This window comes from Talpa occidentalis, unplaced genomic scaffold, assembly GCF_014898055.3.
Source record: "Talpa occidentalis isolate TD23 unplaced genomic scaffold, MPIMG_talOcc4v2.1 talOcc4.11, whole genome shotgun sequence".
In the NCBI taxonomy this organism is placed as follows: Eukaryota; Metazoa; Chordata; class Mammalia; order Eulipotyphla; family Talpidae; genus Talpa; species Talpa occidentalis.
The window spans coordinates 90729565-90753997 of NW_023601104.1; the positions used below are offsets into that span (position 1 = coordinate 90729565).

The 24433-nt window shown below is 55.2% G+C and overlaps 1 long non-coding RNA gene, 1 other non-coding gene and 1 pseudogene across 3 annotated transcripts; 1 reads left to right on the forward strand and 2 right to left on the reverse strand.

The window, feature by feature from the left end:
• The first annotated feature begins 435 nt into the window (after positions 1–435).
• LOC119238324 (uncharacterized) lies at positions 436–7245 on the forward strand. Of its 2 annotated transcripts, none has more exons than XR_005123542.2 (3): positions 436–480; positions 5862–5930; positions 7037–7245. It is a non-coding gene; the product is annotated as an uncharacterized LOC119238324 (long non-coding RNA). The 2 variants fall into 2 exon arrangements; XR_008550966.1 differs by lacking the exon at positions 436–480 and adding an exon at positions 4662–4928.
• A 12348-nt stretch (positions 7246–19593) lies between these two features.
• On the reverse strand, positions 19594–19755 carry LOC119239683 (U1 spliceosomal RNA). Its single transcript, XR_005123958.1, has one exon. It is a non-coding gene; the product is annotated as a U1 spliceosomal RNA (small nuclear RNA).
• A 2999-nt stretch (positions 19756–22754) lies between these two features.
• Positions 22755–22909, reverse strand: LOC119239689 (U1 spliceosomal RNA; annotated as a pseudogene).
• Between the last annotated feature and the right edge of the window lie 1524 nt (positions 22910–24433).

The following is a 24433-nucleotide window of genomic DNA, read 5'->3' on the forward strand; positions in this document are numbered from 1 at the left end:
ACAGCCTTTTCCCCCTAACAGGACCATTCATTGGTTGATAATTACTTTCATGGAATATCATCAATATGTCTCTTGGGCACATCTTGGGGAGGCCTGCTCTCTGGGACCTCACAGTTACAAGTTGTAGAAGCCCTGCCTATGAGTGGCTTCAACCAAAAAGTCACTCCTTTATCTCACGTAATTAAGCAACTGGGTGCAGAGGGCTCAGGTGTTGGGGCGGCAGCTCAGCGATGGCTCGGAGGACCCTCGCCGGCACCTTCCTGTCCTCCAGTTTGCCATCTCGTGCTGGGGGGTGGACCGCCTCATGTCAGCACGGTCACCCCTCATCCCTAGGAGAAAATACCCCTTAAAAGTCATGGCGAACATTTCTCTTCTCGCTCACTGGCCAGCAGTGGGTCACGTGACCACTCGCAGGTGTGCGTGGTCTCCCGAGGAGACCGGGAGGCTGAGTCTTTGGCGTTTCCATCACCTGCGGGAGAGGTAAGCTCGGGACAGAAAGAGCCAGCGCAGGCCCTGGGGGTTGGGGGGGCACCCAGAGGTGAGGAGTTGGGGCGTGGGGTGGGGGGTGGGGCCACCAACAAACAGGGGTGCAGAGCCAGGCCTGGAAATGCTCCCTGAGCTTGTATCCAGATCTCTCCCCTCCTCTTAGTCTCAGGTGAGAGACTGCCAGTTTCTATGCGGTCACGGAACTTGCGGGACCCTCTCAGGTGAGGAGGCTGTGGCTGTCCCTCCTCGACCTGAAACCAGGCTCCTCTGAGCCCCTCGCTCCACCATTCCTTGCTGGACCAGTCCTCGCTGGGCCTGCTTAGTCCTGCTTGGGAAGAACCCCGCGCCCTCAGCTGGGGAGAGCCCCTCAGTACCTCTGCAGCCACTGCCCCTCCCTGCACCCACCTGTTCCTTCTGTGTTGAGTCCAGCCCGACCCCTCCTATTTTAACAGTCTTGACTGTTCAGCCAAGGCCGAATGTCTTAAAGCAGAGCTTCCTTACTGCTGGAACTTGTCTTAGAACCATTTTTCTCTAACATTTATGATGCTGAGATGAATTCCTTCCTGAGCGCTGGGTGGGGCTTTCCTCATTTGTGGGGTGCCCCCCAGGGACACACAGTCTCCATGGAGACCTGCAGCTGTGGGAGGTGGGGGGAGACTTGGGTCCCCTCTGCTTTTAAAGGCCCATTTATATTTCATAATTGTGGCTTAACAGATTGGTCCATTAAATACAAACAAAACACCGCCTTGAAACTGGAGGTGATGTGGGTGAATTCGTGGAGAACTGACTCACGGTTCTGGCTGCTGGGGCTTTACGCTGAAGGTTGGGCATCTTCTTAAAATGCATCTGTGCCTCCGTGTTGCATTTGGAGGTGTTTGCAAATGTAAATGTGAGGGCCGCAGGAGTGTACAGCTCTCCTGAGCCCCCTAGGCCAGGCCTCAGGCAGGAGTTGACCAAAAGGGCCCTAGGCCTGGGGCTGCGCAGGTCCAGGGCAGTTCCTCACTCTCTGCTGTCTGCTTTTCCTTCCCACCACCCCCTTCCTCTCCCCAGCCTCTCTCCTCTCCAAATTTTCTATTCTTCTCTGTTTCTGTATTTCCCTCCCCGTCTTTCCTTCCTTCCTTCCCCCTTTTGAAAGTTCATCCTCTTAGGCAGTGGAAAAGACTGGAATCTGGGATCTGGCCAGCAGTCAGCAGGGGAGGGGGGAGCACCCGAGGGGTCAGTGCAGGGCCACAGCTGCTGTCCAGGAAGAGAGGAGACTGGCCCTCACCCGCTCTGGTTCCCTGGCCTGCGGAACACTGGGGAAGCTCCTCTTGCAGTGTGATGGGCTTAGTTCAAATGCAAGGACGGCACCATCATCCGGGCATCATTTTACTCAAGTTTGCTCATGGTTGGGGTGTGCCTCGCTACCCCGATGCAAGAATCATTGTTTTCTTTCTCCTGCAACCAGAGTGTGTTGGAAGGGGTGACCCTCTCTTTTGCAGTGGCCATCCCCAGGGTGGTTGGGAGTCTGATGAGTCTGGGCTGGGAGGAAGGAGACACAGTCCACCTGACAGTATTTTAGGGAGAAATCCTGGTGCTTTCTAGGCCCTGAACATCTGCCCCTCAACTGCAGCTCCAACTTTGCGGTCAGTCTGTTTGTCTTTAAGTTTTTGGGCTTTACAAGCTGCTAGTGGCGCCAGGGCACTTGGTCCTGGTCATGGTCCCTTAGTCTGGTTCCCTGGCCTGGGAGGTGAAGAGCTTGCTGCCGCCCCTTCGCAGCCCGACTGGGCCCTGGTGCTTCTCGCCACTCCCTCTTGGGCATCATATGTGGGCTTTTTGGGGGTTCTGCCCCAGAGCAGGGCAGAGGTCACCCTTCTTGGGACCAATGCTTTGTTCTCATGCTCTCCCCTCCAACACCCCTCCCGGGAAAGCCTTTTCCTGGATTTTTAAATCTTCATGTCTTCTCTGTTCTTCGTAAGTGCTTACACTTCCAGGGTTGGGGCTGGGGGTTCTCACAGACTCAGCTTTCTGCCCTCACTCTCCTTCCCAGAGGAAGAGAATGTGGATGCACTTAAAAGGACAGAGAGCTAAGGGGACAAATATCTCAAAACTGTGGCCTCACGTCTGAACACTCGTCACGTGGCAGTGTCTGGCGTGCAGCTTATATGGTTGTTAAATGAACAAGCAAGTGGAGGAGGCGTGGGTGCAGGACACTGACCTGCAGGACTGGCTTTCAACCCCAGCCGCCAGCTGACCCGCCTCTGTGAGTCCCAGTGACCTCACCCATAGCAGAATGTGGGTGACATCATCCCCTGGATTCCTTCCAATCTCCCAAACCCTAAGTTTTATGTGCACATAGATATTGTGCCGTGACCCCACTGGACGTGAGTAGGGAAGAAACCCTCCTGAAGAATTCAAGTGACTCACACACAAGCGCCTCCAGATGTTTCCCCTTCTGTCAAAGGCTCAGGCTGACTTTACCACTCTGGACTCAGGACCGCCCAGAGTGGAGACGAGAACCGTGGTGAGCTTCGTCTTTCAAGCCAGGTCTAAGCTGGTTCTTTCAATGTGGAGGTGGCATGCGGGATTAGGACTGGCAAGGGTTGGAATAGAGTATTGATAACTTTTCAAAATAAATTTCGAAGATCGCTAAAATCATGGTTCATACAGAGTAATGCGTGTTAAAAAAAAGTTATTTAGCACATTATTGGCGAGAGTGGTTAAGATCTTACAACCAGTGCAAATGGGAAGTGAAAGGAGCACAAACTTACATGGAGTAAAGAAACGTTGACCTAAATTTACAAATCGAAGGAAACTGACTTTTCCTGTATGGGATACAGAGAGAAGCCCATGAAACCTCCTCAGGCCAGAATTTACTTGTATGTCTATAAACAAGCGTGGTTTACGTTGCTATCAGTTATCTGCAGTTTACAAAGCTGTGAAGTCGCTGGAAGGCGAGGCCAGGGACCCAGAGCATCATGAGCACACCACTTGGAAGGGTTGCAGAGTGTTCTGCCAGAGCACAATATTTACAAAACACTTAATATTTACAAGGAGTGATGCGGAACATTGAACTGATGGTCTGCTTGGGGGTTCAAGACACAAAGAGCTCAGCTGTCTGTTCCCCACCATCCGGCTGATCAGGCGAACGTTGATTATGCCTCCAGAAGGGACGTAAGGATAGTTACAAATTGAGTTCTGTCCTAAAGTTTTCCTTTAGGGGAAAACAAAGAGTTTGACTACTTTAAAAAGTTCGAAAACCACTGATCCACGTCCAATGGCTGCATTTTATAGAAGAGAAAATTTAAGCTCAGCAGGAGCCGGTGAGCTGCGGTGGGGCACACAACTTTTTTCACCCATCTCTGGTTGGAAGACTGGGTTTGAGGGCCAAGAAGCGTTCCCTTTGGCATCACTAGGTGACACACGAGCTCTTCTGGAAGGAAGGACTTAGGAAGCAGGCGGTGACAGATGGTTTTCATCTCTCCTGTGCGCTGGGAAATCTGCTGCTGCAGATAATTGGATGTTGTGAGCTTCAAGCGAACTTGCAATCTATCTCATATCCTAGTTCAGTATCCCTAATTACACCTTGGAATTTGGCTTAAGTACAGCTTAAAGGATGTTCATTAATAGTGTGGACAGGGACACTCAACGTTTATTAAATTCTTTACAGTAACTTGAATCCCAGCATTGTTCTGGTGAGTTAAGGAAGCAGGTTCCCTCCCAGCTGAAAGGGGACTTCAGCTCAGAGGATGGAGGCGGGCTGACTGGAGGTTGTTTTCCTAACATCCCCCCACCTTTGAACTCAAGGCTTTGCAATCCTTGTTTTCATGAGCTCAAGGACGCTCCTTGCTGAATTACACTCAGGGCTCAATTCACTCTAGTTGGGGAGATGGGCCGCTGGCGCTTCATAGGCCATGTCAGGGGCCCCATCGCTTGGCCATCGCGGTTTCAAAAACCTCTTCCCCTTGTTCGCAAGACCCGTTTAAAGGGGAGCTTTGTCTCCACAGACAGACCAGGGCTCCATCTGGCCTTGCCACCAGCATGGTGATTCCAGATGGAACATCTCACTCCTCCGGCTCCTCCCCATTTCCAAAGCATCCCCCACCCGATTGTTTTATTTCCAGCCAACAGCTCAGATCCTCCCAAACAGTCCCTGCAGGGGTGGAAAGAGTCAGTGATGGGGGAAACAGCTTATCTTTTCTTCCACCCTTAAACCCTGTGTTATGTGATGGAAAAAATTCCCACATCTGGCTGGACTGGCCTAAATGGGGGGCGCTGGGAGGGCTTGTCTCTAACAAAGAGACCTTAGGAAAAAGACTGTTGTTCCTGCCAAGGGAAATGATCGCCTCCCTCCTGACTGGGGTTAATCCAACCAGCTAAACATCATCTGTGTCTTCAAATATAGCCATAAGAACGCCCAAGTGTTTGTCTGGGATCTTCCAGGAGTGGCCAGTTTTCTCCAGGTGTGTGTGTTTGGGGACATAAAAGGAATTTTGTTTTTTAACAGCATCTCATCTACCTGCCAACGGAGAAAAAGGGAGAGGGGCGTGGGATGGGAGAAGAAGCTTGAGGAGTAAAGTTCCAGTTGCTAAGAGCACCGAGAAGTGGCCACATCCCCATCCTTTTCTTGTGGGCCAGGGTTTCCCCCTCGCCTGCCCCAGAGGCACCTGGGACCTCACTCTCACTTCTTATTTCCTTCCCTTTCAAGTTACGGGAGAGGCCAGATGTCTGGTAACCTGTGGACCGTGTTGACTTGTGTCTGAGCCCTGCCGTGTTCCCAGAGGGACTGCAGCAGGATTCCTTCCCATTTCCTGTCCCCCAACAACCACCTTCAGAGACTTAACCCCCTCCAGCTCCATGAACCCCAGGCCTCTTCCTGTTCCCTGCAATGTCCCTCTGCAATAACGAATGTCCTCCTGATGGATGGGCGACAGCAAGAATTGAGGGTCCTTGGCATCCTACGAGAAAAGAATTTCATGAAGCTCAGAACAAAGCCAGGGACAGTTTGCAGAGAGCGAAGGGACAGGACAGGCGGCCGGCGGGCTCCGAAGGCCCAAGATCTGCCCCGTTCTACGGCTTCTGGGGTTTCTTCTTTATGGCTCGGAAGGGGTCCCTCTTTTTTTTTTATTTTTCACATCATTGTTCATTTTTAAACAATATTTCTTCCCCCCACCCCCTCAGGTGTAGTCCCACAGAGTTTCCTTCCCCAGTGCCCCTGTGCCCCATCAGAGGAGGGTCCCTCTTAGTGATGCTTACATTCCTCCGTCCCTCCTCCTGACTCCTGAATCCCCCCTCCCGTCTCCTTTCTGGGCCCCCAGGGAAACTTCCAGAATGGAGATGGAGTCGGTTTGACTTTGTTGAAACCACAGGGCTAAGAATATGTGTATTCTTCCCAGGTCTGCTGCACCCACCAGATCTTATCTGGTCTTTGGGACAAGGTGTTGGCAACAGCTGCATTTTGGAAGGTAGGACCATGCTGTACTCCCTGGGGGTGGGGCTGGTAGGAGTCCCTTTTGATCCCTCGTGTTCCCTGCTGCAATAGCTGGAATAAGATCACCTCCCAATTACCTGATGCGTTTCTTTTACAATGGGCCACCCTCCTGGGAGTCTGAAATGGAGGCATCAGCCCATCTGCACTATGGGGAGGACATGCTGGACCCAGCTAGGAAAGGTGCGAACTGGAGCTGGTTTGCAGGGGAGGATAAGGAGGGCTTAAAGCTCAACTCCTCCTGGCGATGTTCTTCACGACCTCAGGCCCAGTTAGCTTAAGAGTTTATTAATGGGCCTATGAAGCAAAACATGAACGCACACTGTATATATTTGTGAGGAGGGTTGCAGTGCCAAAGAGGAGGATGTGCTGAGAACCCCCTGGGAAGAGGAGAGGTGGTCTTGTCCCCTTCACAAAGCCCCCTTGCTGCTGGCAGACTCTGACCACTCTAGTCTCCTGCCTTCCCTCCTGGTGGCCCAGTGCTCGAGGCCTCTGGGTTTTCCTGCAGCTTTGACACCTGTCACGGGTGCTTCCCAGGACCCTTGTGGACAAAGACTGTTATTGGGTCTGCTGAGGGGAGTCAGCTTTTCAAAATCAGGAAGGTTTTGACTTACTCTGTGGAGAAGGACAGTGGCCTCTTTGCCACGTGGGAGGCTGTGGGAGGCTGTGGGAGCCAGGCCTTAAATGCTGCTTTGAAAATTATGAGGCAAGGGCCTCCCCTGGTGGCGCAGCGGTTGAGTGCTGGGCTGCGAGGCTGCCCACAGCCTCTGCAGCGCCCGTTCGTTACCTGCTGCCCGCGAGGGTCCCACAAAAAAAAAAAAAAAAAAAAAAGTATGAGGGAAGATAACAGTAGGCACCAATTTAAAGAAAACCATGGCCCATAATCTCAACATCCAAAAACAACAAAGGTGCAATCTCACATTCTAGACAATTCATGTCTTTTCATGTACCATTCTATTATATAATTTCATTCTTACATACTACCATGAAGATCATCCTATTGGGTTAGCAGAGCTTATTTATTATGATTAGAACTTTCCCCTGAGATTAGATGGTTTGTCTCTTATTTCTTTGCCACTGTAGATAATGCTGAAATCAACATTGTTTGAGATGGCGCTTCCTGCTTCTGAGGAAGGAAAGATAAATAACAGATGGCTAAAACAGAGGCTAATTAAGCTACAACAGCACTTCTAAAGCTTTTGGGTTCAGGACCCCTTTTCACTCTTAAAAGACAAATTGCTTTTGTTTTACATGAGATATTTGATATTTGCTTTGCTATATTAGAAGTTATAGCTGAGAAAATTTACTTTTCATTTTGTAAAATCATATTAACATTTATAAAGTATTTTGCAAAAGTTATGCACATGTAAAGTTACATATTTTATAAACTATATATTTTCTGAAACAAATGTATGAGGATGTCATTATTATACATTTTTGCAAATCTCTCTTGTGCTTAATTTATAGATTCTCTTACCCACTTCTGCATCAGCCTCTTGTGATATGTAATCAAACTTTATAGACTGACAGGCAGAGAGACAGATGCGGCTGAATGTGTTAGGATACACTATAGGACTTGTTCAAGGAGAGCTGGTCGGGGATCATAACTGGTTCAGACCAAAGGAGACAGGGGCTAAAGCAGAAAGCCTGCCGCCTGCTGGGAGATACATGTATTGCTGTTTTGACTCAACGGTGGGAGCCCTCTAGGAGATAGAGAGATAGAGAGATAGATAGATACATAGATAGGAGACAGATAGATAGATGAGCAGCCCTCTAGCCCATAGATAGATAGATAGATAGATAGATAGATAGATAGATAGATAGATAGATAGATAGATAGGAGACAGATAGATGAGCAGCCCTCTGGCCCGATAGATAGATAGATAGATAGATAGATAGATAGATAGATAGGAGACAGATAGATGAGCAGCCCTCTAGCCCGATAGATAGATAGATAGATAGATAGATAGATAGATAGGAGACAGATAGATGAGCAGCCCTCTAGCCGATAGATAGATAGATAGATAGATAGATAGATAGATAGATAGGAGACAGATAGATGAGCAGCCCTCTAGCCCGATAGATAGATAGATAGATAGATAGATAGATAGATAGATAGGAGACAGATAGATGAGCAGCCCTCTAGCCCGATAGATAGATAGATAGATAGATAGATAGATAGATAGAGACAGATAGATGAGCAGCCCTCTAGCCCGATAGATAGATAGATAGATAGATAGATAGATAGATAGATAGATCGATAGATAGATAGATAGATAGATAGGAGACAGATAGATGAGCAGCCCTCTAGCCCGATAGATAGATAGATCGATAGATAGATAGATAGATAGATAGGAGACAGATAGATGAGCAGCCCTCTAGCCCGATAGATAGATAGATCGATAGATCGATAGATAGATAGATAGGAGACAGATAGATGAGCAGCCCTCTAGCCCGATAGATCGATAGATAGGAGACAGATAGATGAGCAGCCCTCTAGCCCGATAGATCGATAGATAGGAGACAGATAGATGAGCAGCCCTCTAGCCCGATAGATCGATAGATCGATAGATAGATAGATAGGAGACAGATAGATGAGCAGCCCTCTAGCCCATAGATCGATAGATCGATAGATAGATAGATAGGAGACAGATAGATGAGCAGCCCTCTAGCCCTCTAGCCCGATAGATCGATAGATCGATAGATAGGAGACAGATAGATGAGCAGCCCTCTAGCCCTCTAGCCCGATAGATCGATAGATCGATAGATAGATAGATAGGAGACAGATAGATGAGCAGCCCTCTAGCCCGATAGATCGATAGATCGATAGATCGATAGATAGATAGATAGATAGGAGACAGATAGATGAGCAGCCCTCTAGCCCGATAGATCGATAGATCGATAGATCGATAGATAGATAGATAGGAGACAGATAGATGAGCAGCCCTCTAGCCCGATAGATCGATAGATCGATAGATCGATAGATAGGAGACAGATAGATGAGCAGCCCTCTAGCCCGATAGATCGATAGATAGGAGACAGATAGATGAGCAGCCCTCTAGCCCGATAGATCGATAGATCGGAGACAGATAGATAGATGAGCAGCCCTCTAGCCCGATAGATCGATAGATCGGAGACAGATAGATAGATGAGCAGCCCTCTAGCCCGATAGATCGATAGATCGGAGACAGATAGATAGATGAGCAGCCCTCTAGCCCGATAGATCGATAGATCGGAGACAGATAGATAGATGAGCAGCCCTCTAGCCCGATAGATCGATAGATCGGAGACAGATAGATAGATGAGCAGCCCTCTAGCCCGATAGATCGATAGATCGGAGACAGATAGATAGATGAGCAGCCCTCTAGCCGATAGATCGATAGATCGGAGACAGATAGATAGATGAGCAGCCCTCTAGCCCGATAGATCGATAGATCGGAGACAGATAGATAGATGAGCAGCCCTCTAGCCGATAGATCGATAGATCGGAGACAGATAGATAGATGAGCAGCCCTCTAGCCCGATAGATCGATAGATCGGAGACAGATAGATAGATGAGCAGCCCTCTAGCCCGATAGATCGATAGATCGGAGACAGATAGATAGATGAGCAGCCCTCTAGCCCGATAGATCGATAGATCGGAGACAGATAGATAGATGAGCAGCCCTCTAGCCCGATAGATCGATAGATAGGAGACAGATAGATGAGCAGCCCTCTAGCCCGATAGATCGATAGATAGGAGACAGATAGATAGATGAGCAGCCCTCTAGCCCGATAGATCGATAGATCGGAGACAGATAGATAGATGAGCAGCCCTCTAGCCCGATAGATCGATAGATCGGAGACAGATAGATAGATGAGCAGCCCTCTAGCCCGATAGATCGATAGATCGGAGACAGATAGATAGATGAGCAGCCCTCTAGCCCGATAGATCGATAGATCGGAGACAGATAGATAGATGAGCAGCCCTCTAGCCCGATAGATCGATAGATCGGAGACAGATAGATAGATGAGCAGCCCTCTAGCCCGATAGATCGATAGATCGGAGACAGATAGATAGATGAGCAGCCCTCTAGCCGATAGATCGATAGATCGGAGACAGATAGATAGATGAGCAGCCCTCTAGCCCGATAGATCGATAGATCGGAGACAGATAGATAGATGAGCAGCCCTCTAGCCCGATAGATCGATAGATCGGAGACAGATAGATAGATGAGCAGCCCTCTAGCCCGATAGATCGATAGATCGGAGACAGATAGATAGATGAGCAGCCCTCTAGCCCGATAGATCGATAGATCGGAGACAGATAGATAGATGAGCAGCCCTCTAGCCCGATAGATCGATAGATAGGAGACAGATAGATGAGCAGCCCTCTAGCCCGATAGATCGATAGATAGGAGACAGATAGATGAGCAGCCCTCTAGCCCGATAGATCGATAGATAGGAGACAGATAGATGAGCAGCCCTCTAGCCCGATAGATCGATAGATAGGAGACAGATAGATGAGCAGCCCTCTAGCCCGATAGATCGATAGATACGAGACAGATAGATGAGCAGCCCTCTAGCCGATAGATCGATAGATCGGAGACAGAGTATGATGAGCAGCCCTCTAGCCCTCTAGCCTCCCCCTAGCCCTCTAGCCCTCTAGCCCTCTAGCCCTAGCTCCCTCTAGCCTCTAGCCCTCTAGCCCTCTAGCCTCTAGCCCTCTAGCCCTCTAGCCCTCTAGCCCTCTAGCCCTCTAGCCCTCTAGCCCTCTAGCCCTCTAGCCCTCTAGCCCTCTAGCCCTCTAGCCCTCTAGCCCTCCCCTCTAGCCCCTCTAGCCCTCTAGCCTCTCTAGCCCTAGCCCTCTAGCTCTCTCTAGCCCTCTAGCCCTCTAGCCCTCTACCCTCTAGCCCTCTAGCCCTCTAGCCCTCTCCCTCTCCCTCTAGCCCCCTCTAGCCTCTAGCCCTCTAGCTAGCCTCTAGCCCTCTAGCCCTCTAGCCCTCTAGCCTCTAGCCGCTCTAGCCCTCTAGCCCTCTAGCCCTCTAGCCCTCTAGCCTCTAGCCTCTCCTCTAGCCCTCTAGCCCTCTAGCCCTCTAGCCCTCTAGCCCTCTAGCCCTCTAGCCTAGCCCTCTAGCCCTCTAGCCCTCTCTAGCCCTCTAGCCTCTAGCCTCTAGCCCTCTAGCCCTCTAGCCCTCTAGCCCTCTAGCCCTCTAGCCCTCTAGCCCTCTAGCCTCTAGCCCTCTAGCCCTAGCTCTACCCTCTAGCCCTCTAGCCCTCTAGCCCTCTAGCCCTCTAGCCCTCTAGCCCTCTAGCCCTCTAGGAAGCCCCTCTAGCCCTCTAGCCCTCTAGCCCTCTAGCCCTCTAGCCTCTAGCCTCTAGCCCTCTAGCCCTCGCCCTCTAGCCCTCTAGCCCTCTAGCCTCTAGCCCTCTAGCCCTCTAGCCCTCTAGCCCTCTAGCCCTCTAGCCCTCTAGCCTCTAAGCCCTCTAGCCTCTACCTCTAGCCCTCTAGCCCTCTAGCCCTCTAGCCCTCTAGCCTAAGCTAGCCCTCTAGCCCTCTAGCCCTCTAGCCCTCTAGCCCTCTAGCCCTCTAGCCCTCTAAGCCCTCTAGCCTCTAGCCCTCTAGCCCTCTAGCCTCTAGCCCTCTAGCCCTCTAGCCCTCTAGCCTCTAGCCCTCTAGCCCTCTAGCCCTCTAGCCCTCTAGCCCTCTAGCCCTCTAGCCCTCTAGCCTCTTAGCCCTCTAGCCCTCTAGCCCTCTAGCCCTCTAGCCCTCTAGCCTCTAGCCTCTAGCCCTCTAGCCCTCTAGCCCTCTAGCCCTCTAGCTCTAGCCCTCTAGCCCTCTAGCCCTAGCCCTCTAGCCTCTAGCCCTCTAGCCCTCTAGCCCTCTAGCCCTCTAGCCCTCTAGCCCTCTAGCCCTCTAGCCCTCTAGCCCTCTAGCCCTCTAGCCTCTAGCCCTCTAGCCCTCTCTAGCCTCTAGCCCTCTAGCCCTCTAGCCCTCTAGCCCTCTAGCCTCTAGCCTCTAGCCCTCTAGCCCTCTAGCCCTCTAGCCCTCTAGCCCTCTAGCCTCTAGCCTCTAGCCCTCTAGCCCTCTAGCCCTCTAGCCCTCTAGCCCTCTAGCCCTCTAGCCCTCTAGCCTCTAGCTACCTCTAGCCCTCTAGCCCTCTAGCCCTCTAGCCCTCTAGCCCTCTAGCCCTCTAGCCCTCTAGCCCTCTAGCCCTCTAGCCCTCTAGCCCTCTAGCCCTCTAGCCCTCTAGCCCTCTAGCCCTCTAGCCCTCTAGCCCTCTAGCCCTCTAGCCCTCTAGCCCTCTAGCCCTCTAGCCCTCTAGCCCTCTAGCCCTCTAGCCCTCTAGCCCTCTAGCCCTCTAGCCCTCTAGCCCTCTAGCCCTCTAGCCCTCTAGCCCTCTAGCCCTCTAGCCCTCTAGCCCTCTAGCCCTCTAGCCCTCTAGCCCTCTAGCCTCTAGCCCTCTAGCCCTCTAGCCCTCTAGCCCTCTAGCCCTCTAGCCCTCTAGCCCTCTAGCCCTCTAGCCCTCTAGCCCTCTAGCCCTCTAGCCCTCTAGCCCTCTAGCCCTCTAGCCCTCTAGCCCTCTAGCCCTCTAGCCCTCTAGCCCTCTAGCCCTCTAGCCCTCTAGCCCTCTAGCCCTCTAGCCCTCTAGCCCTCTAGCCCTCTAGCCCTCTAGCCCTCTAGCCCTCTAGCCCTCTAGCCCTCTAGCCCTCTAGCCCTCTAGCCCTCTAGCCCTCTAGCCCTCTAGCCCTCTAGCCCTCTAGCCCTCTAGCCCTCTAGCCCTCTAGCCCTCTAGCCCTCTAGCCCTCTAGCCCTCTAGCCCTCTAGCCCTCTAGCCCTCTAGCCCTCTAGCCCTCTAGCCCTCTAGCCCTCTAGCCCTCTAGCCCTCTAGCCCTCTAGCCCTCTAGCCTCTAGCCCTCTAGCCCTCTAGCCCTCTAGCCCTCTAGCCCTCTAGCCCTCTAGCCCTCTAGCCCTCTAGCCCTCTAGCCCTCTAGCCCTCTAGCCCTCTAGCCCTCTAGCCCTCTAGCCCTCTAGCCCTCTAGCCCTCTAGCCCTCTAGCCCTCTAGCCCTCTAGCCCTCTAGCCCTCTAGCCCTCTAGCCCTCTAGCCCTCTAGCCCTCTAGCCCTCTAGCCCTCTAGCCCTCTAGCCCTCTAGCCCTCTAGCCCTCTAGCCCTCTAGCCCTCTAGCCCTCTAGCCCTCTAGCCCTCTAGCCCTCTAGCCCTCTAGCCCTCTAGCCCTCTAGCCCTCTAGCCCTCTAGCCCTCTAGCCCTCTAGCCCTCTAGCCCTCTAGCCCTCTAGCCCTCTAGCCCTCTAGCCCTCTAGCCCTCTAGCCCTCTAGCCCTCTAGCCCTCTAGCCCTCTAGCCCTCTAGCCCTCTAGCCCTCTAGCCCTCTAGCCCTCTAGCCCTCTAGCCCTCTAGCCCTCTAGCCCTCTAGCCCTCTAGCCCTCTAGCCCTCTAGCCCTCTAGCCCTCTAGCCCTCTAGCCCTCTAGCCCTCTAGCCCTCTAGCCCTCTAGCCCTCTAGCCCTCTAGCCCTCTAGCCCTCTAGCCCTCTAGCCCTCTAGCCCTCTAGCCCTCTAGCCCTCTAGCCCTCTAGCCCTCTAGCCCTCTAGCCCTCTAGCCCTCTAGCCCTCTAGCCCTCTAGCCCTCTAGCCCTCTAGCCCTCTAGCCCTCTAGCCCTCTAGCCCTCTAGCCCTCTAGCCCTCTAGCCCTCTAGCCCTCTAGCCCTCTAGCCCTCTAGCCCTCTAGCCCTCTAGCCCTCTAGCCCTCTAGCCCTCTAGCCCTCTAGCCCTCTAGCCCTCTAGCCCTCTAGCCCTCTAGCCCTCTAGCCCTCTAGCCCTCTAGCCCTCTAGCCCTCTAGCCCTCTAGCCCTCTAGCCCTCTAGCCCTCTAGCCCTCTAGCCCTCTAGCCCTCTAGCCCTCTAGCCCTCTAGCCCTCTAGCCCTCTAGCCCTCTAGCCCTCTAGCCCTCTAGCCCTCTAGCCCTCTAGCCCTCTAGCCCTCTAGCCCTCTAGCCCTCTAGCCCTCTAGCCCTCTAGCCCTCTAGCCCTCTAGCCCTCTAGCCCTCTAGCCCTCTAGCCCTCTAGCCCTCTAGCCCTCTAGCCCTCTAGCCCTCTAGCCCTCTAGCCCTCTAGCCCTCTAGCCCTCTAGCCCTCTAGCCCTCTAGCCCTCTAGCCCTCTAGCCCTCTAGCCCTCTAGCCCTCTAGCCCTCTAGCCCTCTAGCCCTCTAGCCCTCTAGCCCTCTAGCCCTCTAGCCCTCTAGCCCTCTAGCCCTCTAGCCCTCTAGCCCTCTAGCCCTCTAGCCCTCTAGCCCTCTAGCCCTCTAGCCCTCTAGCCCTCTAGCCCTCTAGCCCTCTAGCCCTCTAGCCCTCTAGCCCTCTAGCCCTCTAGCCCTCTAGCCCTCTAGCCCTCTAGCCCTCTAGCCCTCTAGCCCTCTAGCCCTCTAGCCCTCTAGCCCTCTAGCCCTCTAGCCCTCTAGCCCTCTAGCCCTCTAGCCCTCTAGCCCTCTAGCCCTCTAGCCCTCTAGCCCTCTAGCCCTCTAGCCCTCTAGCCCTCTAGCCCTCTAGCCCTCTAGCCCTCTAGCCCTCTAGCCCTCTAGCCCTCTAGCCCTCTAGCCCTCTAGCCCTCTAGCCCTCTAGCCCTCTAGCCCTCTAGCCCTCTAGCCCTCTAGCCCTCTAGCCCTCTAGCCCTCTAGCCCTCTAGCCCTCTAGCCCTCTAGCCCTCTAGCCCTCTAGCCCTCTAGCCCTCTAGCCCTCTAGCCCTCTAGCCCTCTAGCCCTCTAGCCCTCTAGCCCTCTAGCCCTCTAGCCCTCTAGCCCTCTAGCCCTCTAGCCCTCTAGCCCTCTAGCCCTCTAGCCCTCTAGCCCTCTAGCCCTCTAGCCCTCTAGCCCTCTAGCCCTCTAGCCCTCTAGCCCTCTAGCCCTCTAGCCCTCTAGCCCTCTAGCCCTCTAGCCCTCTAGCCCTCTAGCCCTCTAGCCCTCTAGCCCTCTAGCCCTCTAGCCCTCTAGCCCTCTAGCCCTCTAGCCCTCTAGCCCTCTAGCCCTCTAGCCCTCTAGCCCTCTAGCCCTCTAGCCCTCTAGCCCTCTAGCCCTCTAGCCCTCTAGCCCTCTAGCCCTCTAGCCCTCTAGCCCTCTAGCCCTCTAGCCCTCTAGCCCTCTAGCCCTCTAGCCCTCTAGCCCTCTAGCCCTCTAGCCCTCTAGCCCTCTAGCCCTCTAGCCCTCTAGCCCTCTAGCCCTCTAGCCCTCTAGCCCTCTAGCCCTCTAGCCCTCTAGCCCTCTAGCCCTCTAGCCCTCTAGCCCTCTAGCCCTCTAGCCCTCTAGCCCTCTAGCCCTCTAGCCCTCTAGCCCTCTAGCCCTCTAGCCCTCTAGCCCTCTAGCCCTCTAGCCCTCTAGCCCTCTAGCCCTCTAGCCCTCTAGCCCTCTAGCCCTCTAGCCCTCTAGCCCTCTAGCCCTCTAGCCCTCTAGCCCTCTAGCCCTCTAGCCCTCTAGCCCTCTAGCCCTCTAGCCCTCTAGCCCTCTAGCCCTCTAGCCCTCTAGCCCTCTAGCCCTCTAGCCCTCTAGCCCTCTAGCCCTCTAGCCCTCTAGCCCTCTAGCCCTCTAGCCCTCTAGCCCTCTAGCCCTCTAGCCCTCTAGCCCTCTAGCCCTCTAGCCCTCTAGCCCTCTAGCCCTCTAGCCCTCTAGCCCTCTAGCCCTCTAGCCCTCTAGCCCTCTAGCCCTCTAGCCCTCTAGCCCTCTAGCCCTCTAGCCCTCTAGCCCTCTAGCCCTCTAGCCCTCTAGCCCTCTAGCCCTCTAGCCCTCTAGCCCTCTAGCCCTCTAGCCCTCTAGCCCTCTAGCCCTCTAGCCCTCTAGCCCTCTAGCCCTCTAGCCCTCTAGCCCTCTAGCCCTCTAGCCCTCTAGCCCTCTAGCCCTCTAGCCCTCTAGCCCTCTAGCCCTCTAGCCCTCTAGCCCTCTAGCCCTCTAGCCCTCTAGCCCTCTAGCCCTCTAGCCCTCTAGCCCTCTAGCCCTCTAGCCCTCTAGCCCTCTAGCCCTCTAGCCCTCTAGCCCTCTAGCCCTCTAGCCCTCTAGCCCTCTAGCCCTCTAGCCCTCTAGCCCTCTAGCCCTCTAGCCCTCTAGCCCTCTAGCCCTCTAGCCCTCTAGCCCTCTAGCCCTCTAGCCCTCTAGCCCTCTAGCCCTCTAGCCCTCTAGCCCTCTAGCCCTCTAGCCCTCTAGCCCTCTAGCCCTCTAGCCCTCTAGCCCTCTAGCCCTCTAGCCCTCTAGCCCTCTAGCCCTCTAGCCCTCTAGCCCTCTAGCCCTCTAGCCCCCTAGCCCTCTAGCCCTCTAGCCCTCTAGCCCTCTAGCCCTCTAGCCCTCAGATAGGAGACAGAGGACAGACAGATAGATAGGAGACAGACAGATTAGCAGCCCTCTGGCCCCCTGGCCCTCTGCTGCAATTAAAGGGGTATTAATTGTGTCACAGTCACAGACTTGGTTTTGCTACATGCACTATAATGGGTCAGGGGCCCCTATGTCCCTCGGCCCTGTAGCCTCCTGCACCCTCTACCCCCTCCTACCTTATTTGTTTCTTCGCTCCCATCGGTGTTCTGCTCCAGTCTGTCTTCAGCAACCTTTATTTTCACAGCCCCCACCTCAGGTGTGCCCCGGAAGCATTCACACCCCTCCTCACAGGTGTCCACCGTCAGGCTGTGGACCATGTCTTCCCTCCCAAACGCCCCTTTCTCTGCCCCAGGTTTGCCACAAAGGCTTTGGAGCAAACCCCCAAAGGCCGCTGTCTTCCCTTACCCCTCAGTGCACACAGACCCCTCGGTCCACACAGCCCCTGGTTCTCTCCAGTCTCCACCTGGCTTTCTCGTGGCCAGTCACTCCGCCTCCAGGACCCACCCAGGTGCGCAGGCCCCTGAGCACCCCCACAATGGACGCAGCCGAAACTGGCTCCCTCCAGCCCGGGCACCGAAAGCTTTAATGAGCAGCTCTTTTGCACGCGTCCCCCCACCCTTGTTCGCTCTAGACGCCCCCCACACCCCCGCCTCCTGCAGGGGGAACCGCAGCTCAGTCCCGAGCGGGAGCGCCCGGCGGCGGCCTTCCCCGGCTCCGCCCAAGCCGCCGCCACCCCCAGCCCGCTGCGCGCACTCTGCCATCAGACGGGCAGCTCTTCTGGGGGCCCCGCCCGGCCCCAGGGGTACTCACGGCCGTCCCCGCCGCACCGGGTCTCGCCGCCGCCTGCCAGGCGCCCCTGCGCTCAGGCCGCCCTCGGCCGGGGGCACCGCCCGCCCAGGAGAGCCGCTCCCCGCGGCCGCTCCGGGCGCCTCCCCGCCGTGGGCGCCCCACAGGCCAGGGCCCCACAGGGCCCGCCGCACCCGCGCCCTGAGCTCCTCGGGCCCTGACCCCCCTCTCCCGCCCACGGGCCGCGCCCCCAGGTGCCGCGAGGCGGCTCCGCTGCTCCCGGCGCCTCCGCAGCTGCGTCCCCGCGTCCGGGCTCCAGACCTCGGCGCCCGCTTCCGGCGCGTCTGGGCGGCTTTGAGACTCTCCCGCCCGCTGCGGAGAAGCCCCCCCAGGCCGCTGCAGGCCGCCCCGACTGTCCTCTCCGGGGCACAGAGGATCCCCTCGCTCCCCCTCCCCGGGCGCCACGGAGAAGGCGCCCCCCGCCCCCGCCCCTGGCGTGCTCGGGGGTCCCCGCCGTCCGTGGCGGGGGCCCCGTCAGCGCCGGGCGAGCGGATGGGGCGTCGGGCTCCTGCTCCCCCGCCGCTGCGCCTGCGCCTCGGCTCGGGGTCCTGGGCGCGCCCCGCCGGCAGCTCGGCCCCCCTGGGCTCCAGTCTCCTGCGGCCGCTCCCGGGCCGCGCCGCCTCCGGGGGTTCCCGGCGCCTCCAGGCTCGCCCTCCCCCCGCGGGCAGAGCTTCGAGGGACGCCCGCCCCAGACCTGCTCCGAGCCGGGCCCAAGTCCGTCGCGGCCCCCGCCGTGCGCACCCCGCGTCCCGCTCCCGTCCCAGCACTTCGGGGGCCGCGTTCCCGTCCGCGCCGGGTCCTGCCGCCCGGGCCGGCTCCGGGAGCTCCGGGCACACGGGCAGAGGGTCCCGGGGCTCCGGGGGCTGACGGGGGCTGACGGGGGCTCCAGCGCAGCCGGGCGCCCGGGGCAGGGCGGGCAGGAGAGCCGGCCCCGGGAACCCCGACTCTCCGCGCTCTCTGGGCGGGCGCCGCGCGGGCGGGCCGGGGGCTGAGGGGCGGGATGCGGGGCTGAACTGGGGGTCTGAAGGGCGGGCGGGCCCCCCCAGCGCCCGGGGGATCTGGACGCTCTCGGGGCTCTCTCCGGCGTTCCCGCGGGGTCTGCTCCAGTCCCGGCCGCTGCGCGTCCTCTCTCGCCGCCGCTCTCGCTGGGGGCCCGAGCCCGCCCGGCCGCGCGGACGCCGCCTTATATGCTCCGCCCCGGCCCCAGGTGCGCCCTCGCCCGCGCCTCCCGCGCCTCCCGCGCCTCCCGCGCCCAGGCCCAGGTGCCCGAGCAGAGCGGCGGCCTGGACCCCCGGACTCCACTCTGGCCCTGAGCCCCACCACGGTGCGCGCCCCGGATCTGCTCGGGGCCGCCCCGCAAAGGGTCGCAGCGTCTGGAGTGTTTCGGGGGAGACCTTGAGGCCGACTTGACAGGGACTTCAAATGCACAGGAAACTTTCAGGGCAGCTCAGGCGCTCGCTGTCTCACGCGCGGATTCCTGCTTTACCGTGTGTTTTGCTTCCCATGAAACATTCATGTGTTTTCATCACAACATTCCATTTTGTATTTAACCAAAATATTCCGGGGATCTAGCACATCACCCCCAAAATAAATCATCCTGGTTTCCATGTTCGAATCCATTTCAGCTGTCCCCACCTGCTCCACCTGGGCGAGAGCATCTTCTTCCCTCGGATCGACTTTTCTCTTTGGCAGCTGTTCCTGACGCTGCTGCTTTTTCACAACCATGAGGGGTTGAGTGTGTGCCCCTGCCTGCACTGCGGGGTGTCTTCTGTTTTTTTAAGATTTATTTCTTTATGCATACAAGAACTGGGGTACAGGCCAGAGGTGTGGGGGTTTCCGAGAGGATTCACCAGAGTAGGGAGCAGAAGAGGCGGATCTACACTGCCGAGGGGAGCAGCAGGCGAGGCAGGAGAGCTCTGCTGTGCCATGTGGTTGCTCCGTGGTCAGGGATCGAACTCGTGCTGTTGTGGCTGCGGACTTAACCCCTTCCGCCACTAGCGAGGCCCAATAAATAAATCTTTAAAAATAATAAACAACAGCATGCTGTCACCCGAGCTCCAGAGACTTCAGTTGGGCGTAGTATTAACGGGGTGTGTTGCTGAAACGCTGATTGCGAATCACTTATCCTGCAAAAACCCGAGAAACTAGAGAGCTGTATCCTTAAAACTTTAAGAGACTCTTCGCTTTTGTGGGTGACGCGGGGGGCGCTGGGGCGGGTGAGGGCGCACACCTGGGGAGCCGGGGCGGAGCATCCGTGCACAAGGGATTTAACGCAATTTAGCAAAAGGTCCCTTGAAACACAAGCGCAAAGAATCTTTCACAGACTCACTCTGCGCGAACAAGAGCCACAGCAACGAAGATGAAACACGTGTAATTCACGCGATAAAAAACAGTTACAAGGCGTGGAGAGCCGACCTCCTCCAAATCTCCCTTAGGACACACACTCAGGGGAGGGCGCGCACGCCGTCCCCACCGCCACACATCACGCAGCCGCGTTTCCCGCAGGTGGGGAAGCCGCAGGGGTCAGCGCGCCCGGGGCGCAGCGCACAAGCCTCGCCCTGGGAGAACCACCTTCGCGGTCGTCGCGTCTCCCCTGCCAGGTAAGTAGGAGCGGCCCGCGCGCCGCCCCCTGCCCCCGGCTCCCCGCCTCGCTCTGCACCCACGGCTCGGCTCGCGCCGCCCGCCCACCCGACGCCCGCGACGGCCCTCGCCCCAACCTCGCCGGGCCCGAAAACTCTCCGGGGGGCACTTGCGCCCCCAGATCAGCCCGCGCAGGGCCAAGCGCAGCAGACCCAGCCTCCTCCGCGCGCTGCTCATCTGCATACGCCACGCCCCACATGCTCGTGGTCGGGGTTCGTGCCCCAACCAGGCTGTAAGAGCAGAGAGCACCCGGGAGAAGTCCTGGACTCTCCCAACTAAAATGAACATTAGGGGCCTCCGTGGTGGCGCAAGGGGTTAAGACGCAGCACTATGAAGGCACCCGCAGCCACTGCAGCACGAGTTTGATTGATCCCTGGCCGCCAGGGAGCTACCCACATGGCACAGCAGACCTCTCCCGTCTCCCCTGCTGCTCCCCTCAGCAGTGTATCTCAGTCAATCCCCAGTTCTATTCCCCAGTCTGTCTCTGGCCTGTACCCCAGTTCTTGTATGCATAAATAAATAATTAAAAAAATAAAATTAGATTGAAGGTAGCACAAGGGGTTAAGACAGCACTATGAAGCATCCGCAGGCACTGCAGCACAAGTTCAATCCTGGCCAGGGAGCTACCCACATGGCGCAGCAGACCTCTCCTGTCTTGCCCGCTGCTCCCCTCAGCAGCGTATTTCAGTAGATCCACCTGTTCTGCTCCCCACTCTGTCTCTGGTGAATATTCTCATCTCCCCCCTCACCTCTGCTTTGTACCCCAGTTCTTGTATGCATAAATAAATCTTTTAAAAAGTAAAAATGTAAAAATAAAAAAATAAGATTGTAGAGTTTGTTTTTCTTGCATTTTATTTCTAACCTTTCCCCATTGAAAATCACAGTGTTTCTGGCTAGTCATCTCTCTGGTGAGTTTCTCATTTCTTTACGTTTTCTTTGCCCATGGAGACTACTATGTTTTCCTAGATATGCCATGTTGTCTGTGTTGGCAAGTGGGAAGAAGTGCAGGAGCATGTGCAGTAAGCAGTCTTTCATGAAAACAAGAAAATACACACGCTCTTCATTTTTTTTTTAAGATTTATTTATTTATACATACAAGAGCTGGGGTACACGCCAGAGGTGCGGGTGGTGAGAGGATTCACCAGAGGCAGAGTGGGGAACAGAACAGGCAGACTGACTGAAATTACACTGCTGCGGGGATCAGCAGGCGAGACAGGAGAGGTCTGCAGCGCCATGTGGGTAGCTCCCTGGCTGGGGATCGAACTCATGCAGCAGTGGCTGGTGACAGCTTCATAGGTTGCATCCTAACTCCTTGCACCACCAGGAAAGCCCCACATGCTCTTCTTCCAAGAGAAACACAAGACTGCTAAACCACAGATGATTTATCAGAGATAAGTGGAAATAGATAATGACCCTTTTCGGGGTGTACCTTCTCATGTAGTTCAGGCTTTTTAAACATTATGCTTTTTGGTTTTTGTTTTTTAATACTGGAAAAAAATCCTAAAATTAAATAAGAAATATAAATAAACCTTAAGTCTCTAACCGATATGGAGACTGCAGGTATCTCACTTGCAGTAGAAAAAATAACTAGGCAAATGACTTTTGCACTCAGTACACTGAAAACATGCACCTTCAAATCTAAAGACAAGAACTGCAAATACCAAACTGTTCTAGAACAGAGTTTCAGTCATATGGTTGTCACAATTCTGTAATAATGCTGTGTGGATTCAACTTGAGTAAATGGTTATTGGGAGTCAAGGATCTTGCTGTAGGAGAAAGGAAACACAAATATAAAATGGGGAGGAGGATCCGTGTGGTTTACTGAAAATTAAAATGAGTATGGGCTCATTTTTATTTTTATTTTATTTTTTTAAAAGATTTATTTATTTATTAAAGATTTATTTATGCATACAAGAACTGGGGTACAAGCCAGAGGTGTGGGGAGGTGAGAGGATTCACCAGAGACAGAGTGGGGAACAGAACAGGCAGATTGACTGAAATACACTGCTGAGGGGAGCAGTGGGCGAGACAGGAAAGGTCTGTCCCGCCATGTAGGTTTCTCAAACTCCTGCTGCAGTGGCTGTGGATTGCTTCATAGGTTGGGTCTTAACCCCTGCGCCACCAGGGAGGCCCTGTGCTTAACCTCTTGTGCCACCAGGGAGGCCCCAAGATTTATTTATTTATGCATACAAGAACTGGGGTACAGGCCAGAAGTGTGGTGGGGGTGAGAGGATTCACCAGAGAGATTGGGGAACAGACCGAGGAGGAGGACTGACCGAAGTACCCTGCTGAGGGGAACAGTGGGCGAGTCAGGAGAGGTCTGCTGCGCCATGTGGGTTGTTCCCTGGCAGACTGGGGATCGAACTTGTGCTGCAGAGGCTGCGGATTGCTTTATAGTGCCGTGCTTAACTCCTTTGCACCACCAGGGGGGCCCAGAGTCACCCAAATTTTGCTGTAAACCATTTACAATAAAAATAAAGGGGGGCCTCCCTGGTGGGAATTGGCAGCCACTGCAGCACAAGTTCAATCCCCCGCCAGGGAGCTACCCACATGGCGCAGCAGACCTCTCCTGTCTCACCCGCTGCTCCCTCAGCAGTGTATTTCAGTAGATCTGCCTGCTCTGCTCCCCTCCCCACTGACTCTGGCTAATCCTCTCACCCCTCACATCACTGGCCTGTACCCCAGTTCTTTTATGCATAAATAAACCTTAAAAAAAAAAAGCTGACCGGCTTGACCGAGGAATATTCTAGCAGAAATGAGCTACATCCCACTAGAAGACTTGGCTGAGCTTCACTACATATATAGAAAGAGTTCAAGTGAACCCAGCAGTATAATTACCACCTTTCAGGGACCCTCATAAAACACTGAGAAATTAGGGTGCCAATAGTTCACCAGGACGCGAAAACAACTGTAGTTTATTTCACGCACTAACTCAAAAAGCTCTTCTGTTGCTATACACAGGATGTCAGGGGAGGGCGCGACGCCGTCCCCACCGCCACAAATGACGAGTTTCCCGCAGGTGGGGAAGCCGCAGGGGTCAGCGCGCCCGGGGCGCAGCGCACAAGCCTCGCCCTGGGAGAACCACCTTCGCGGTCGTCGCGTCTCCCCTGCCAGGTAAGTAGGAGCGGCCCGCGCGCTGCCCCCTGCCCCCGGCTCCCCGCCTCGCTCTGCACCCACGGCTCGGCTCGCGCCGCCCGCCCACCCCAAAAACACTCCGGGGGGCACTTGCGCCCCCAGATCAGCCCGCGCAGGGCCAAGCGCAGCAGACCCAGCCTCCTCCGCGCGCTCTGGAGACCCGCAGGGCCGGGCGGGGCTGGACACGCGCTGAGCGCCCGGCCTGGGGGGAGAGGCGCCCCCTGCTTAGGAACCCCTCCGAGAGGGTGGGTCAGCAAAACGGAAGCTGCACCCCTTTTTGGCCTCGCTTCCTTTTTGCGGGTTGATGTTGGGTGCTGGGCCGGGGCAATGAAAATGGTGTCCCGTGTACTCGGTCCGCTTTGTTTTCTCCAGCCTCGACTGAAGGCATCCTTGCTGGGCAGGATTATTCGGAGGACCCCCCCCCCTCTACGCCCCCTCCTTAGATATTTAAGTCCTGGGATCTCTCCAACCATCGAGTAGGGAGTTTTGTTTTTGTTTTTGAGATTGCAGACGTGCCATGCATTATTTCAACACACCAACAGCTCCAGCGTTCCTCAAGCTTGCCCAGCCCGCAGGGAAAGAAAGTCAAGATGCTACCCCTGAAGTAAGAAGAACAGGACTGAATAGGAAATAATCTGTGCAAATCGTGCAATAGTGGAGTTAAGTCTATAATACTGGTCAAGTATTTTAAAACAGATGAAAACATGTGCTATTTTACAGTTGATTCATGCTATCGGAAATATTTAATTTTCACCTCTTTTTTTTAGGATTTATTTATGTACGCATGCAAGAACTGGGGTATAGGACAGAGTAGCAGGGGGTAGAGGATTCACCAAGGCAGAGTGAGGAGCAGGACAGGGGATCCACTGAAACACACTGCTGAGGGGAGCAGGGGCGAGACAGGTGAGGTCTGCTGCGCCATGTGGGCAGCTCCCTGGCCGGCCTGGGATCCAACTAGAGCTGCAGAGGATGCTGGATAGCTTCACAGTGCTGTGCTTCACCTGCTGCGCCACCAGGGAGGACCTACAGGTTTCTACTTAAGAATGCTCCTACCCTCGGGCCTCCCCGGTGGTGCAGCGGTTGAGCGCTGGGTTGCGAAGCTGCCCGCAGCCTCTGCAACGCAGGTTCGATCCCCGGCTGCTCCCCGGCCACTGGAGGAGGGTCCCACATGGCACGCAGACCTCTCCTGCCGCCCGCTGCTCCCCTCAGCAGTGTACTTCAGTCCTTCTGCCTGCTCTGCTCCCCGCTCTGGCTCTGGTGAATTCTCTCACCCTCTCACGCTTCTGACTGTACCCAGTGCTTGTATAAATAAATAAATAAATAAATAAATCTTTAAAAAAAAAAAAAAAAAAAAGAACACTCCTACCCTAACATGAATGGGAACATGGTGTGGATTTCTGAGTGTGAAACACTCACAACCATACCAACAGTGGAAGCACTCCTTAGAGGTGTCAGCAATAACTGCCACTGTTTTTTCCATCATCCTCATCCCATCATTGTGACAACCAAGT